At 50.8% G+C, this 18,519-nt stretch overlaps 1 long non-coding RNA gene across 1 annotated transcript; it reads left to right on the forward strand.

The window, feature by feature from the left end:
* The first annotated feature begins 443 nt into the window (after window positions 1-443).
* Window positions 444-15,996, forward strand: LOC116599380. Its single transcript, XR_004289348.1, has 3 exons — window positions 444-466; window positions 4,531-4,536; window positions 15,927-15,996. It is a non-coding gene; the product is annotated as an uncharacterized LOC116599380 (long non-coding RNA).
* Window positions 15,997-18,519: the final 2,523 nt, after the last annotated feature.

Raw genomic sequence — 18,519 nt, forward strand, 5'->3', positions numbered from 1 at the left:
CTTTATCTGCATTCCTATGATCACTGATGACGGTGAGTGGCGCTCCCTGTGCTTACTGGCAGCTGTTTGGGTCTCTCCTTTTGTGGGGCATGAGTTCACACCCTGTGCCCAGGTTTTTATTGGGTTGTTTGTCTTATGATTCGGTTGTAAGAGTCCTTGATATGTTCTGCCTGGGAGTCTTTGGCCGGAGGTGTGCCTTGGGGATATTCTTTCTCTGTCTGTGATTTGCTTTTTCAGTTTTTTTAAATCATGTTTTTCTTTTCTTTTTTATTGATTTATTTATTTCACAGAGAAGGAGAGAGAGAGAGAGAGAGAGAGAGCGAGCATGATGGGGGGGGGCAAGGGGCAGAAGGGAGGGAGAAACAGACTCCCCGCTGAGCAGGGAGCCTGACATGGGGCTCGATCCCAGGATTCCAGGATCACGACCTGAGCCGAAGGCAGATGCCTAACCGACTGAGCCACCCAGGTGCTGTTACCATGTTTTCCTAAGTGCAGAATATTTTAATTTTGATGAAGTCAATGTATCAGTTTTTTTCTTTTATGGTTAGTGGTATTTTTTGTGTCCTTGTGATGACTTCATTGGCCCATGGGTCATCTTGCGGTTGTTTTTTACTGACTGCTTCTTTGGACTGTGGGTCTCCTTCTCCTGGCTTTTGTTTTTTTCCCCCATGTCTCCTGATTTTTCACTGTGTACCCTGCATTCTGAGTGATATGTCGTGGGGTTGCTCTGTTCTCTTTTCTTTTTCTGGAGGGTGTTGATGGGTGTCCTAGTGGAGAGCTCCACTCTCCCAGCTGGCCCTGAACCTGTGTGTACCTGATCTCATATTCGTTGGCGGGTTTTGTGCAGCCCCCGGTGTCCTCAAGCTCCCCTGACTTGGGGACACGCTCCTCCGCCACCATCCCTCACAGGTCCCAGCACGGTGTGACTGAAGCGTGTTGTGGAGAGTATAAAGTGGGTCCTGCCTTGCTTGGGATGTCATCTCTGCTGGATGTAGAGGGGACAAGGAGGCTGGGCACCCTGGGGGACCCTGTTCCCCAGCACGGACCAACCTCTGGAATCCCATTCTAGTCCCAACTCCGTAGCTCCTGACTGGTGCCCTGCCCCAGCTTCTGTGCCCTAAACTCTGACCTCTGCCCCCTGGGCTCAGTGGGACCCGCGTGCTTTCTGAGGGGCCCAGCCTGCCAAGCTGTGGTGGGGATTGTCTCACGGGACCTTGTGCTTTGCCCGTCGTAAGCATCCTTTCTCCTGGCTCTCGGTCATGGGCAGCTCCCCAGGGCCTGTCGGGGACTCTCAAACCCGCTGTCGGGGTGCGTGGCGAGGTCAGCCCAGCCCCGGGTACGCCGACGGAGCTGGAAGCAGGAGTTGCCTGGGACTTTTAAATGAAGCTGCGGGACCCTATCTAGAGCCACAAGCCAAAGACGGACACCCCAAACAGGCAAGCTGCCCCCTCCGCAGGTGCGAGGGTGAGGGTTGGGCCTCCGGGACAGACGCTTACCGCTCGCTCTCTCACACGCGTGTACACACACACACACACACACACACACGTGCATGCGGAAGGGCTACAGTGAAAGAGGGCCTGCGTGGCGCCTGGCTCTAGTCCCTCCCTCGGTCCTGCCCAGGGCCCATCTCTTTCATGGTTTTTAAGGAAACTTCTGTATTTCCTACTGACTCCCTGGAGAGGTGCTGCTGGCCCAGCACCTAGCAGAGCCTCCCCGGCTGGTCTCGAGGCCCATGCTAGAAGCACTTGGTTGGGGCAGGCCTGTCTCGGCCCTTCAGAGCTCTGAGGGCAGGACTCCCTGCCCCTGTGCGCCTGCCCTCCCCCTCAGCAGGGCACCTGCAGGCAGACCTTTCTGGCCAGGACCTGGGCCGTCAGCCCTCCGCAGAAGGGACACTGAGACCCAGAGAGAGACCGGCCCGAAGCCAAGGAGCTGGCACAGAGGGCTCTGCTCAGAACTGCTCACATGTCCGTCGCCCCGTGTGGCCATTTTACTATGTGGATGTGCTTTACTCAGGGGCACGAGAATGTCACGTCTTTCATTCATTCGTGTGCGGGCGAATCGGGCTGTGTGGTCCCTGCCCTCATTTCTTCCTGAGCGGATTCTGCTTTGCTCACTGGGCTTCCTCCCCACCCTCCCGCCCCCCTGGGGAAGATTTCTGTCTGTCTGGAGGCAGATTCAGGTGGAAACGTGCTTGGGAGAGGGAAAATGGCCCATTTCTGGCCATTGAGACAAAGCAGAAGCCTTCTGGGAACTTCTGGGGTTTTTTAAACTTTCTTGATGAAAAAGAAGGGAAGGAATGACAAACAGAGTAGGTGCCACCTCACCTCTTTCTTCCTACCTCGACGGTGGAGGCGATGCCCAGAGCGGTGGCAGCCATGCTGCAGCCACGAGGCAACACGCAGGAACAGCAAGCCGTGAACGCGGTAGAGATGCCAGCCTGGAGCCAGCATCCTATTTCCAGGCCTCTTGTGTGAGAACAAAATAAACCTCTACTTGCCTAAGTTGAGGTAAGTTGTGTTCCCTGTTATCTGTCATTGAAGGCATTGCTGTATGAGGCACGGACTGTGTGTGCGCGCATAATGCTAAAACTGGACCTCACGAGGCAAGGTTCCAAGAAGTTCGTACAGTTTTCCGCCAATATTTGCTGAACATTTGCTCCTTGAGTAGTACAAGGTAATTGGTGGTTATAGGACGGACACCTGTCCTTGCCGAGGCTGGTGGGTTTAGACCCTGTCGTGGGCGGATGTGGGTCCCCCCAAATTCACACATTGGAACCCCAGGATCTCAGAGTATTACTTGGTTGGAGAGAGGCTCTTCATGAGGTAATCGGGGTTGTGAGAATGGACCCCTGAGCCACTGGGAGTGGGGTCTTACAAGAAATGAGGTCGGGACACAGACACGCACAGAGGGACTACCCCATGGGGACACAGGGAGAGGACGGCCATCCACACACAGGGAGAGAAGTCTCAGGAGGACCCGCCCTGCCGGTCCCTGCCTGCATCTCGGGCTTCAGCCTCCAGGACGGGGAGCTGGTGCATGTCTGCTGTGTGAGCCCCCCATCTGCGGGACTTTGTTAAGCCTGCCCAAGTTGCCCCTTAGAGACCTGGAGGATGGATGGACTGTGACAGGAGTGGGGAGGCTGCATTCCAGGCAGAGGGAACAGCATGTGCAAGGCTGAGGCAAGCCAGAGTCCAGGATCTTGGAGGAGCATGGGCAGGGCACCCAGCTGGAGGTCAGAGGCAGGCCAGACCCTACAGGTCTGGTTGTTGTGCCCAGGCAGCATGTGTGTGCATGTGTGTAGCCACAGGGAGGGAATGAAGCAAGAGTAGGGTGTGCTCTGATATTCTGGACACTTCTCTTGATACATGGGGGTCCAGGGCTAAGCCTGGGGCAGAGGGAGCTGGAGAGTGAGCAGAGAGGGGTCTGCTCTCCAAGGAAGCATGGCCGGGCCCCCTGGTTTCGTGGGACAGGGACAGGGTCCCTGCTGCAGGGACCCATGGGCGGGACGACGGGCAGCCTGTAGCCTGCGTGCCTTTGTGTCTGCCCACGGACAAGAGCTTCTGCTTGGGGCCAAGGGGCTGAGCCTCCGGGAGGCTGAGCCCCCGCTGGGGAAGGGGGTGATTAGCGGGGGCCCCTTTGAAGAAGCCGCCGCCGGGCTCCTGGCTAAGCCGCTAGGCACGAACAGGGAAACCACCTAACAACCAGCCCCCATCTGACACATTGCATTTGAATTTAATAAGGGGGAATATTTCTCTCCTGGAGGTGGGATGAAACGTCGCCAGCCAAAGAATTTTAATCACTCACGTAAATGGTACACAGTCTGCATTTTTCCTCGGGCCCCTTGTATTTATTGATTTAATTTCCCCTGGAGGACGAGGCGGCGTGTCTGTGTGCGGACCCTGTTGACCAGCCTGCAGGTCTCAGCGGCCCGAGGCACCCACATGTTACCTGGAGAGGACGGGACCCAGGTGGCTTCTGCTGACCAGCCTCACCCCGGCCGTGCCGCTGTCCCCTGCGCCTCGGAGCCACTATTATCCTTCCCGGAGGCTGAGCACCTTGCCAGGCTCACACAGTTGGCCCCACTCCAAGGCCCTCACTGCCTTGACGCTCTGGGGCATTCTTCAGGGCAGCCCGTGGTCTTCTGTGGACAAGGGCCGATAGGCCAGCCGTGTGGGAGCCGTGGGAGCCCGCAGACCATGTATCTTGGGAAGTTTTCCCGGTTTTGGAGTTGGTTCCTGGAAACGGTCCAAGTCCCCTTCCAGGGGCCGGGGGCCCTGAGTCAGGCCTGAAGCCACAAGGGCTCCTGCTCCTGCTCTCTCCTTCTGGGTCTTCTTACTGTCCTTGTCCCCGACCGCCTCCCATGTCGGGGGTACGGCCTTGAGCCGTGACAGTCACGTCAATCCCGCAGACCTGTGAACGTGACCTTCTTTGGAAAAAGGGTCTTTGCAGTTGTGATTGAGTGAGGAATCCTTAGATGAGACCATCCTGATCATACGTGGGGGCCCTAACCCAGTGAGTAGCAGGCGGCAGGTGTCCGTGTGAGAGAGACGCAGAGGAGGAGAGGGACCATGTGACCCCAGAGTCAGGAGCGCCGTGGCCACCAGCTCAGCGACACCTGGAGCCCCAGGACTGGAAGAAGCAGGGAAGACCCTCCCCTGGGGCCTCCACAGAGAGCACCGCCCTGCCCACACCTTGACCTTCGGCAGAATATACCCCCCCACCTCCGGGGGAGGGGCCCGTCTGCAATGGGGCAGCCCCCTGCCAGGCCCTTCAACATGATCTCATAGAAGGTGCATTTCTCCCCATGACCCCTCCAGATGGGACTTTATGGTCTCATTTTAGGGACACGGCAGTGCTGTTGGGTGGGTGGGGGGTGGGATATGAAGTCGAGATCCTGGTCACCGTGTGTGTTCCCTTTGGGGTGACCCTTTTGAAAAGCCTGGAGAAGCTTGACACAAAGCTGCCCCGTGCCTCCCAGAGACCAACGGGGACGAGCCTGGCACAGGGACTTTGCAAACAGTGAGTCCCCCGAGCCCCACTGGCCGCCCACACCGGGAGGGGGCGTGGCAGGAAAGGGGCAGTTAGGGAGGAAAGAGGCCCGGCTGTCGGGCAGGCCGTGGGCTGGGCAGGGCTCAAGTTGGCCCTGTCGGCCCCACTGCCGGCTGTGTGGGGCCTTGGCCAACCAGGGGTGGTGGCCCCCCGCGCCCCCCAGGCAAGGGCCCTCAGGCACATGCATCCTGGCTGCGGGGAAGCAACATCCACCGCCCCATTTACAGAGACCACCTCTCCCTTCCCGCTGCTCAGGAGCCAGGCCCTGGGGCTTCCTGCCTGCCTAGGACCACCCAGCACCACCCTCCTGGCGGCACCCCCCTGCCCCCCCAACCCCGCCATCCTGGACCCGGCTGGGGAAGGTGGGTCAGCGTGTCCGCAGAGAGGGCCGGGAAGCATGAGGGCTCCTCTCCGGGAACACAGGAGCCCAGGCCCATCTACCTGGCGGTGGCCTCTCGCCAGCCTCGCCGCTGAACGCCAGCCGTTTGATCTCCTTCCAGATCGAGAAGGTGCAAACAGCGACCTCAGGCTTCCCGAGACCTCCTTCAGCCAAGGGAGAAGCTTGCTCCAGCGGCCCGGGCAGGCTCCCAAGCAGTGCGGCCCCCCGCGGACCCCAGTGGCCGCCAGGTCCGGGGAAGGTGGAGGAGCGGCTGGCCAGGGCGACTCACGCACTCGCTGGCTCCCTCATTCATTCCTTCCTTCGTTCACCGAGCACTCAGCAAAGACTAACCACGCACCTGCTGAGTCTGGGCCCCTCACCGGCACCTGACTTAGCACCGGCGCCAGCAAAGGAGGCGGAGGCGAGACCGGAAGTGATCCATGAGATGGATGCTGCAAGCTGGATGTCTCCGGGGCACCCTCCCTGGTGGGCTCACGTAGCCGGGGCGGGGGTGTCCCGGAAGTGCCTGCTGATGAAAGAGAATGAGGAAGGGGTGGGTGCTAGTGGCTGGGGGAAGCAGGCAGCGGGTTCTGCACAGAGGGGGTGCCATGAGCTGAATTGTGTCTCCCCTCAAATTTATATGTTGGAGCCCTGACATGGCCCATACCTCAGCATGTGACCTCATTTGGGCAGAGGGTCTTTACAGGGATGGCCTAATTAGAGTGAGGCCATGAGGGGCCCTCGTCCCATAGGATGGGTGTCTCTAAGGAAGAGGCAGTTGGAACAGACACACAGAGGAAAGACCTTGGGAGAGCAGCCAAGGAGGGGGGCCTCAGGAGGGACCCGCTCTGCCGACACCTTGAGTTTTGGATTTCCAGCCTTCAGAACTGAGACCACACACTCGGTGGCTTGAGCCGCTCAGTCTGTGGGAGTCTGTTGAAGGAGTCCTAACACTCAAACACTGCGCACTTCCACGGGTTCAAATGAGGCGGTCCTGGGGTGAGAAAGGGCAGAGCTTCAAGGAGGTGGTAGCTGCCCTGTGGGCTCAGGGAGCTGTGGATTTCCACCCAACGCAACAGGAGTCACTGAAGGATGAACTCGGGGAGGAGCGGGGAGAGTGGAGGAGGGGACAGGGGTCACAGACTCAAGGACACATTTTAAATTGTTATTTACTTTTTACCTGAGGTATAACTTGGGTTGAACGTAAGTGTATAGAGCTCAATGAATTTTTTACTTTCTCTTATTGAGGTATATAAGGGACATAAAATAAACCGCCCCCATCTAAGTGTTCAATGTCATGAGGTTCACATAGGTGAACACGTGTGAAGCCAGGGACTCCAGCGAGGTCATGAACGCATCCACCATATTCCCTGTGCCCCGGTAATCCACCTCTCCCCCGCCCCGCCGTGTCCCCGCCGGTCTGCTCTCTTTCACTATAGATCCGTTGGCATTTACTACAACTTTACGCAAATAGAATCGCAGAGTACACGCTCTTTCCTTTGGTCTGGCTTCTCTCCCTTAGTGTGATTATTGTGAAGTTCACCCATATTGTCATGGGTGCCCACAACCCACTCCTGTTGGTTGCTGAATGGTATTCCATTGTGTGGGCGTATCACATTCTGGGTGTGTTCACCCACTGATGGACATCTGAGTGGTTTCCAGGTTTAGGCTATTACCAATAAAGCTGAAGATTCCTTACTGGACACAGGTTTCCATTTCTCTTGAGTGTATCTACTCAGATAGATAGTATATCTGTCCAGGAATGGAATGTGTGGGTCACACAGTAGTATATGTCTAACTTTTGAAGGAAACACCAAACCTTTCCCCAAAGTGGTTGTACCATCTCAAACTCCCACCAGCATAAACGAGAGGTCCAATAGATTTATTTTTTTTTTAAGATTTTATTTATTTATTTGACAGACAGAGATCACAAGTAGGCAGAGAGGCAGGCAGAGAGAGAGGAGGAAGCAGACTCCCTGCTGAGCAGAGAGCCTGATGTGGGGCTCGATCCCAGGACCCTGAGACCATGACCTGAGCTGAAGGCAGAGGCTTTAACCCACTGAGCCACCAGGTGCCCCACTATATTTATATCCGTGCCTAGACTTGGTGTGCTTAGTTTTCTTTTTGACATCGGTCATCCTAATGGGCATGTAATCATAGCTCACTGTCATTCTCATCCACATTTCTAGAATAGCTAATGATGTTGATGATTGCACTCTGTGGCCATTTGTTTATCTTCTTTAATGCAGTATCTATTCAAATCCTTTGCCTACTTTTATTGGCTTACCTTCTTAGAGGTCTTGGAAATATGCATACATTGTGATACAAATCCTTTGTTTGACACGTGTGCTATAAATATATCTCTTGGTCTGTCATTTGCCTTTTCATTTTCTTACTGGTATCTTTCAAAAAGTAGAAAAATCTTAATTTAAGGACCAATGTATCAATTTTTTTTCCTTACATGGTTTGGGCTTTCCACGTTTATTAGAAAATCTTGGCCTACCCCAAAGTCACAAAGATTCTTCTCTTCTGCTTTCACCTAGAAGTCTCATAGTTGGAAACTCGGTTGAGCCAAACCATTTTTTGAGGACTTGCTTTTCCCCTTCTCTGAATTGCCATGACACCTTTGTGGATCAAGCACATATATGTGGATAAATTTCTGAACTCCATTCTGTTCCATTGACTCGTGTCTCTCCTTACACTGATACCCAACCTTCTCAATCACAGTAGCTTATTACATATATTTTGAAATCAGAGAAGTTCTCCCACTTTGTCATTCTTTTAGAAAAGTTTTTTGTTCATTCTAGGTCTTTACATTTCTATATAAATTCTAGGATTAACCTGTACATTTTTACCAGATATATTGAATGTGTATATAAGTTTGAGAACAATTGGCATCTGAATATGGGCCTTCCAATCTATGAACATGGTATATCTCTACATTTATTTAGGTCTTTTTTTAAAAGTGATTTAATATTTGTATACTCTGAGAAATGATCACCACAATAAGTCTAGTAACATCTATCACCTCATGTAGTTACAAGAATTTTTTTTCTTGCGATGAACACTCTTAAGATTGATTCCCTTGGCAACTTTCATATGCAATATAGTATTATTGACTATAACTGCCGTGCTTCCGTGACATCCCTGTGACTTATTTTATAACTGGAAGTTTGTACCTTTAGACCCCTTTCACCACTTTGCTCACCCCCAACCCCCACCTCCGGAAATCATCAGTCTGCTCTCTCTATATATAACCTTGGTTTTTTTTTTTTTTTTTTTTTTAGATTCCACATATGCATAGGATCATACAGTATTTTTCTTTCTTTCTGTCTTATTCCACTTAGCATAATGCCTTGTGGGTCCACCTGTGTTGTCTGTTGTAAATGGCAAGATTTCATTCCTTTTTTTATGGCTAAATGACATTCCATGGTGTATGTGTGCATGTGTGAGTGTGTGTGTGCGTGTGTGCGCACATATATATCCATTCACCCACTGATGGGCGCTTAGGTTGTTTACATATCTTGGCTATTGTAAATAACACTGGAATGAACATGCAGTGCAGATATCTTTTTGAGTTAGTGTTTTCATTTCCTTCAGATAAATACCCAGAAATGGAATTTCTAGATCATATGGTAGTTCTATTTTTAATTTTTTGAGGAAACTCCATACTGCTTTCCACAGTGGTGCACCAATTTACATTCCTACTGCCAGCATACAGGGGTTTCCTTTTTTTCACATCCTCGCCAATGCTTGTTATTTCTCGTCTTTTTGATACTAGCCATTGTGATGGTTGTGGGGAGATATCTCATCGTGGTTTTGGTTTTCATTTTCCTGGTTCTTAGTGATGTTGAACATCTTTTCATGCACCCATTGGCCATCGGTATTCTTCTCTGGAAAAATATCTATTCAGATCTCTGCTCACTTTAAAAACCAAATTGCTTCAGATTTTTTGCTATTGAATTGTATGTGTTCTTTATATATTTTAGATATTAACCTCTTAGAAGGTACGTGATTTACCAATATTTTCTCCCATTCAGTGCATTGTCTTTTCATTTTGTTGATGGTTTTCTTTGCTCTGAAGCTTTCTAGTTTGATGTAGTACCCCTTCTTTATTTTGCTTTTGTTTTTCTTGCTTTTGGTGTCAGATTCAAAAGATCATCACCAATACCCACGTCAACGAGCTTACCACTTGTTTTCTTCTCAGAGTTTTATGGGTTTGGGTCTTATGTTTAAGTCTTTAATCAATTGGTGTTAATTTTCAAGTATGGTGTGAGATAGTGGTCCTGTTTCACTCTTTTCCACCCGTCTGTCCAGTTTTCTTAACACCATTTGTTGAAGACACTGTCCTTTCCTTGTTGTATATTCTTGACTCCTGCATCATGAGTTAACTAAGTATAGATGCATGGATGTATTTCTGGGCCCTTTAACCTGTTAGCTTTCTTAAATTTCTCTCAACAATGTTTTATAATTTTCAGCATAGGGTCTTGGTTGCCTTTTGTTAGGGTTTTTGTTTGTTTTTTGTTTGTTTGTTTTTTGAGGGTGGCTTGCTGTTTTAAGTAGATCTTTTAAGTCATTTTGTTTATCAACTATTTGCTGTTGTTAGTTTTAGTGGCTGTTTAGGAGGTTCCCTGGGATCATCTGTGTAATCACATCAGTGGCAACTGTGAATAGTTTTATTTCTTTAATAATTTTTATTCCTTTTATAGGTTTTTTCCTCCCTTATTGCAGTGGCTAGGATTGCCAGTATAATGTTGAGCAGACATTCTGAAAGTAGACACCTTTAGCTTTTCCTTGAAAAGAAATTCCAGGCTCGCTATTAATTATATTGTTGGCTACTGTGCTTTTGTAAATATTTTTTATCCATTTGAGGACTTTCCCTACTACCTTAGTTTGTTGAAGTTGTTTTATCATGAATGGGCATCAAATTTGGTCATATGCTTTTTCTATAGTTATTTTAATATTTATGAGATTTATCTTCTTTACGTGGTTAATATGATGAATTATATTTCAAATATTTAACCAACTTTGCATTCTTGGGTCAAACCTACTTATTCCTGATGCATTATTATTTTTGTATATTGTAGAGTTGACTTACTAATATTTTAAAAGGATTTTTGTGCCTGTATTCCTGAGGAATGTTGGTCTACAATTTTATTTTTTAAAAATGTCTTTGGGGGCACCTGGATGGCTCTGTGGGTTAAAGTCTCTGCCTTCAGATCAGGTCATGATCTCAGGGTCCTGGGATCAAGCCCCACATCCGGCTCTCTGCTCAGTGGGGAGTCTGCTTCCCCTTCTCTCTCTGCCTACTTGTGATTTCTCTCCCTGTGTCAAATAAATAAATAAAATATTAAAAAATAAAAAATGTCTTTTTCAAGTTCTGTATTAGGGTTATGCTGGTCTTTTAAAATGATTTGGGTGATGTTTCCTCTGGTATCAATTTGTTAAGTTTGACTTTTCTACATATTTGCTCATTTCATTTGGTTGCTGGATTTGTTGGTATAAAGAAGTGATACCTTGAAGAGTCTATAGGATCTGCAGTAATAATATTTTTTCAATTTCCATTATTAGTAGTGATATTTGTGTTCTCTGTCTCTCTGTCTCTCTTTCTCTATTCCTCTCTCTTATTTGCTTCAGTAGGAGTTGATAAATTTTGTTGATTTTCTCAAAGAATCAGTTTTTGGCTCCCCCACCCCACTTTTGGCTGTCTGTTTTCTGTTTTATTGTTCCCTGCTCCTCTTGTTATTATTTCCTTCCTTCTTCATTTGGATTTACTTTGTTCTTCCTTTCCTAGCTACCCAAACTGGATCTTCGGGTCATTGATTTTAAGTTGCTCTTGTTTTCTGAGATAAGTGTTTAAAGTTCTAAGTTTCCTTATAAGCACTCGTTTTGCTACATCCCACAGATTTTGATATGATATATTTCCATTGTCACTCAATTCAAATTATTTTCTAGTACCTCTTGTGATTCCATTTTTAATTCATGAGTCATTTGTAGATTCATGAATCATTGATACTTAGGATTTTCCTAGATGTCTCGTTATTACTTTCTAACGAGATTCAGTTGTTGCCAGAGAACACACTCTGTGTGATTTCTAGCTTTAAAATTTGCTGGGACTTGATTTATGGCCCAGCGAATGGTTTATCTTCACAAAAGTGCACTTGAAAAGAATACGTACTTTTCAGTTACTGGGTGTAGTGTTCTATAAATATCATTAGATCAAAGTGACTAATAGTGTTGCTTGTACCTTCCATGTCTTTACTCATTTTTTTTGTATATTTGTTCTATTGATTGCTGTGGGAGGGGTGTTAAAATCTCCCTTTTATGATTGTGAAATTGTTTTTCTTCCCTTGATCTTGTCAATTTTGCTTCATGCCTTTCGAGGCCTTATTATTAGGCACATAAAAATCAATCACTGTTACATCCTCCTGATTAATCAACCCTTCTCTTATAACAAATGTCTCCTTTATCTCCAATAATATTTTCTGTCTTGAAGTTTATTAGTAGTATAAATTTTAATTAATATTACTATATCCACCCAGCTACCTGATGCTATTATTTTCATGGTGTATCTTCTTCAACTTATTTACTTTCAACCTGTGTCTTTTATATTTAAAATGAATCTCTTATAGGCAGCACATTATTGAGTCTGGCTGTTTTTATCCATTACTGACAATCTCTTACTTTTAATTGGTGTTTTAGAATATTAATGATTAACCCTGGTCCATTCTATTTTTTGTTTCTTTGTTCTTTCTCTGCATGCCTTTGAATTATTTGACATTTATATTATATATATTATATAAATATATATATATTATATATATACACTATGGTATATATACTATATATACACTATGGTATATATAATATATATAAAATATATTTATATATATTTAGTTGACCTACTGGCTTTCTGGCTATATTTCTTCCTGTGCATGTGGTTACTCTAGGAATTGTAGTATATACACCTAATCTTTCTAAGGCCAGTTAGAATTACTATAGTGTTACTTCACAGCCCACCTCACCCTGAGTATCAGAGAAGAGCATGGTGGGAGCTACCTCTCGCCTGGCCTGTGCCCCTCCCTAGTTCCAGCTCCTGGTCAGCCCAGTGGGGGCATAAAGCCCTGAGAGCATCGAGAAGACCAAGGTAGCAGCACTTCTCTCCAGGGGCTGGTTATGTCTCCTAGCCCAATGGCCCTCATGTCAGCCCTGGGTCCTCTCCACGCCAGTAGTGTGAGTGTGCAGGTTGTACACTGCACAACTCTAAAGGCACCATTCTCATTGCAGTCGTGGGGTGCCCCCCCGCCCTGGAGCTCCTTGGTCCTTGTCCTCTGGGCACAGACCTTTAGCTTACCCTGACCTTCTCCCAGCACAGGGCAGTTCCAGAATGCCAGGGCTGGTGGGTGAAGCCCCAGGCACTGCCTAGATGCCTGGGTGCTGTCTGGGCTCCGTGGGGCTCTCCCTCCCCAGGGCATCCAGGGTGGTCTGGGGTGGTGGGGTGATCAGCTAGTCTTCTGGTACTCAGCACCCCAGGGTGCTTGGGGGTCTGGTCCTGGAAGGTGCTGTGAATGGTGAAGGCCAGTCTGGGGTTTGATTGTCTCACATGGGACCTAGCGAAGATTTCCTCCCTTTTCTGTGCCTTGGTTTCCCCATCTGCAAAGTGGGAATGATGACAGCACCTGCCTCACGCGGCTCACATGGGGATGACGTTGGATGGCCCGGGGGAGGAGCACGGCACTGCTGGCCCCGGGTAAGCTTGAGGTGGCCAGGTTGCGGCAGGGCCACCAGAGGTGTCCAGGGGCCACGCGGGCCTTTGAGAGGTGCCGAAGGCCTTGGGTTCACATACCAATTGCCACCCACACAGGCCGAGGTCCCTTCCAATGTCGCAGCGGGACTAAGGTCACTTGGAATCACGGAGAGGGGCGGGTGAGCTGGGTGGGGAAGGACAGAGTCCCTGACGGGCCGGGCTCAGCTACTGCCCTCGGAGAAATCCCGTGGCTGTTGCCAGCCAGGCCCAGCCTCTGTCATCGGCATGGGTGAGAGTTGAGGGCTCTGTGGCCCCCCAACAGGTAACCCACGGCCATAAGGTAGAGGCTTGGGGTTGAGATGGGGAGGCAGGAGTCGGTGGGCAGCTCTGCACATCCCCAGTCCAGACCGATGGGAATAAAGGGGCAAACGTCAGGATAATGTTGAGGGGTGGGGTGTGTTCATCCTGAAGAGAAGGATTGTCCTTCAGCGAGAACCCCCATGTGCCAGGTCGGAACCACAGAACCCCTCCGCGACGTGGTAGCTGTCATCCGCACCCCCCTGTCACTGATGAGCAAAGGCAGGCTCGGAGCCGCCCAGGGTCAGGGCCAAGGCCACTAGGCCTGGACGCCACCTTCACAGTGTAGGTGCAAAAGTAAATCTAATTGGCTAGACATAGAGCTGCCATGGACCCAGCAGTTCCAAACCTGGAGAGAGACCCAGGAGAAGTGAACACGTATGTCCACACACATGCGCGTGTGTAAGTGCTCGGGGAACACATACGTCCACACACATGCGCGTGTGTTAAGTGCTCGGTGAACACATACGTCCACACATGCGCATGTGTGTAAGTGCTCATAACAGCCCAGAGTGAAAACAACCTGAATGCCCGCCAGCCGGAAACGGATAGAGAGAATGTGGCGTGTCCACACGAGAGAATAATATTAAGCTCTAAAAAACAACGACTTACTGACCCTGCTCGATGCCGCAGCAAACACAAGCCTCGAACACGTTACGCTGGGCGAGAAGACCACATGCTATATGATTCCACTGATACGGGATGTCCGGATAGGCAAGTTCACAGACCGGAAAGGAGGCCTGTCGTTGCCAGGGCGTGGGAGTGGGGGGAGACTGGGGAATCTTGGGGGTGGGGCTAAGGAGGGTATCATTTCCTTGGTGGTCTTGAAAATGGTCTAACGTTGGCTGTGAGGACGGAGGCGCGGCTGTGAATTTACTAGACACCACTGAATCGCACACTACAAATGGGTCCGTTGTAGGGTGTGTGAGTTACACCACAGTAAACTTGCCCAAGATCAGAGAACATGGACAGTTTAGAAAGTGCCCAACGTCCTACCCTTTGTGCATCACTAAATCCATGAATGTATAAGTGATCATACATAATAAAATTTAAAAAATGAATCAAGACCACACAGAGAAGTGCCTGGCCCAGCCCTGTGCATTTCTCAGCACCCAGGAAACATGGGTCCCTTCCCTCAGCGCCACACTCTGGAGCTCCCAGGCCATGCCGGTCTCCTGCCTGGGGCCAGGCCCTGGGCTGGGTACAGAGAGCCCAGAGCCAGCCAAGTCATGGTGTGTGACAGCCCGTCGCAGGCTCACTTTCTTGGCAAAACACCTTAGGATCCCTCTGCCAAAGTCCCCAAACCAAAAGCGGACTGCATGGTGTTGAAAGATGCAAGCATCCCAATACATGGTCTCAGCAGCCCTGTATTTGTCAGTATACAGCTGCGTAACAAGCTCGCCAGATCATACAGTGGCTCGATCTCCAAATTAATTTCTCCCGAAAAGGCCAGATGAGTAGCCCAGGGCCACGTGGGCTCCCTTACCTCCTCTGTTCAGCTGCCCTCGGCCAGTGGCTTCTCCGTCAGCCCCAGATGGGGAAGAAGGGGAGGACACACTTCGTCACATCGTCTTGGTCAGAACTTACCCATGGCCATGATTTGTTGCAAGGGAGTCTGGGAAATGTAGCCCGTGTGCCCAGATCAGCCTTCCGTTACTTGACGGCCGCGGAATAGGGGGACGGGAGGGATATTGGGCTCCAGGCACGTCGTCAATCAGCTCCCTCCTTCGTGAAGTCATAGTATCGAGGGTCGCTGGGAGACGCGTGGCTGGAGGATGTATGCCCTCAAGACACAGGAACTGCCCCGGGGAGTCTGTGCTGGGTTGGGAGGAAGAGGGAGGAGGTCTGCCCGAGAGAGCCCCCGAGGGTGAGGTGCGGACAGGGCACAGAGTGAGTCACCCCAGCTTCCACAGCAACAGCCCAGGATGAGTGGAACCCATTGGAAGCCCAGACGCTCGGCCTCCGCTGCCCTCCGCTGGGGTGGACCGGCCAGGGGCGCTGCCTGCTGCTGGGACCCGGCCCAGCTCCTGCGGGCCCTGCCCACCTGTGAGGTCGACTCGGCATGCCCAGTGGTCATAGCCCTTCTCTCTGCTCTGGCCCCAGACCCACCGGTCATCCGGACGCTCGATACAATCTGTTTTGAAAGTAAAACAAACTCTTTTGAAACCACTGCTGAGTGTGCAGACCGAGAATCTCACCCCCTCCCTTGGGGGCTGGTGGACATCTGAGATTCAGGGAAACCGGACAGGAGAGGCTGCATGTGGGACGAGTGCTCTGCTCCTACCCTCTGAAGCAGCAGAGGCCCACAGCTCAGACTGAGGGCACCAGGGAGCCTGTGAGGGATGCAGAGGGAGAGTGTGGGCCAGAGCAGTCGGGACAGCGTAGCTCCATTAGGAGGAGGATGTATTTGATGGCAGAGTTGAACTGGAGGGAGACAGGGGTGACATATGTGAGGACATTTCAAAACAGGAATCTAGATCGAGTGGCACTCAGGCCAAAGGGGGCCCAGGTCATGCCCAAGGTCCCCAAAAGTAGCCTCAATCCGAGGTCTCAAAGGCAGGAATCGGGGTCCCTACTGGGGAGCTCTGGACTCCAGCAGGACAGAGAGTCTGAGACAGGGCCCTTGCCGTCTGTGGTGGCCGAGGTGAAGGACAATACTGTCAGGGGCCCCTTTGCTGTTTCTCTCGCCTTCAGTCATCTGCAGAGCCAATGGGCTGGGGGAAGGCAGGCTGCGTGGGCCTGGAATGACAGGAGGCTTGTGGGTGTGCCCAGAGAATTCTTCTTGCCACAGGGCCTTTGCACACACCATTGCCTCTGGTTAGCATATCCATTCCTACCTCCCACTTAGCTGACTTCTATTCTGGCCTCAGATCCCAGATCATGGGTCACTTCCCATGACAAGTGTCTCTGATTTCCTGGGCTGTGTCACCAGACACAGAGCCAGGCCCTTGGTGGGCACTCACGACTGTTTGTGGAATGGGCAAGGAGAAGAAAGAGCCCTGCAAACCCCCACGCCCCAGCCCCTGAGCCTCAGCATCTAGGGCAAGGTCACCCCAGGTGCCCTCCAGGGCAGCCCCAGGGAGGACCCTTAGATGGTGGGAGAAAAGGTGGGGTGGGGATGGTGTAGCCTCTGCAGCTGGAGGGCCTCGGTGGCAGGCGGAGTTGCACCACGGTCGTGGACTCCGTGGCCAGGCTGCCCGCGTGCCGTTGCGGATGAGCAGAGGCACCGGGACAAGCGACTCAAGCTCTCTTCCATGTCAGCTTCCCTTCTGGGAGCCGGACACAACGACGCACCCCGTAGGGCTTCTGCAAGGACGAAATGAGATGTTCACGGGAAGGTTTTGGACACAGCTTGGTACATTGTAAGTGGACGCGTCCGCTTTATCTCTTCCTTATTTGCTTCAAAATGAAGGTTTTTTTTTTTTTTAAACCCATACAAATGATGCATAAATGTTCAAAGTACAAACTTAAGAGAACCAAAAAAACAACTTAAACAGATAATTAAATCCCCAGAGATCTTGCCAGTTAAAGGAACTACTTGGAGGGGTCGGGGTTAGGTTTGACTGCGTAGCAGATAACCTCCCCAAACAGTGGTGGTTTCAACGAGAAAGAAACTGGTTTCTCTTTCCTGTGAAAGTCTAGAAGCAGATGGGCGCTTACAAAGCCTTCTTACAAAGCCTTCAAAGATTGAGGCCTGTTACTGTTCCCTGAGCCGTCACCCTGGAGACACGATCCTCCTGTGACCTTCTGGTCCAGGATGGCAGCTGGAGCTCCAGCCATCACCACTGCGTTCCAGCCTGCAGGACAGACGCAGGGATGAAGAAGGCACTTGCCACTTGCAATATGTCCTTTCTTTCTATCTCCCGTTGGTAACGCGGCCGCATCTGGCTGCGAGGGAAGCTAGGATGTACGGTCTGTATTCAGGTAAGCCATGGGCTCAGCTGAACGTTGTGGGTTCTTCTGCTCAAGGCGAAGGGAGAATGCATGTTGGGGGAAAGCCAGCAGTCCCAGCAGTCCTGCCACATTGCATTTGTCATCTCACTGAACAGGCTTCCTTCCCGTTCTTCCAGGGTTAGCACACGCGCGCGCACACACACACACACACACACACAGGCAGTCTCACATACATAGGAAAGCAGGATGTGTGCTCTTATATGACTTACCTTTTTAATTCAAACACAGATGGCAGGTTCCTTCCCATCTCCACAGACAGAGAGCCACAAGATTGTTTTTAAAGACGGCTTGCATTTCCATCACACAGATGCTTGATGATCCCACCGGGACCGAGAGGCGCTCAGGCGGCTGCGCGTTTCCAGGTATTCTAGCCCACGCCGGGATGAACACCCCTGAGCCATCATCTTTGTACCCGGTTGGAACATTTCCTTCGCCTAAGTTCCCAGAAGTAGAAATGCTGAGTCAAAGGCGATGCGCTTTGACATTTGGACGTGAATTGAGAAATTGCCCTCGGGAAGGTCGTCCCATGAGCGCTCCCCCCACATCGCCCTGGCTTCGGTGGTGTGGGTAACCCGGGCAAAGCAGCCGTGTGCCCAGATCGGAGGCTCACCACACTCCCTACCCTACCCTGGCCCCTTCTCCTCACGGGGTTGGCAGGCGTGTGCCTCCGGTCTTCCGGGGGACCCTTGGATGGAGGTGACCTTGAGATCCTGCCCTCTCCGGACTGCAGGGATGAGCAAGAGCCTCCACAGCTACCGGGAGATGCTTAAGTTCAAGTTCAGCAACAGCGACCGCCTGCGGACCTCTCTGGGGGAGACGAGACGCAACCCCTCACCCAGACGGACGGAGACAGCTCAGCCGCCAAGTCTCCAGACGTCTGGGAGAGCTTGTCGGGCGGGCAGCCCTGGAGCTCCCAACATCAGCTGACAGCGTGGTTGCCCGATTTAGCGAATAAAAATACAGGATATCCTGTTAAATTTGAATTCAGATACACGACGAATAACTTTTAGTGTGCCCCAAATAATCGCATCGG

Source organism: Mustela erminea, chromosome 9, assembly GCF_009829155.1.
Source record: "Mustela erminea isolate mMusErm1 chromosome 9, mMusErm1.Pri, whole genome shotgun sequence".
Lineage (NCBI taxonomy): Eukaryota > Metazoa > Chordata > Mammalia > Carnivora > Mustelidae > Mustela > Mustela erminea.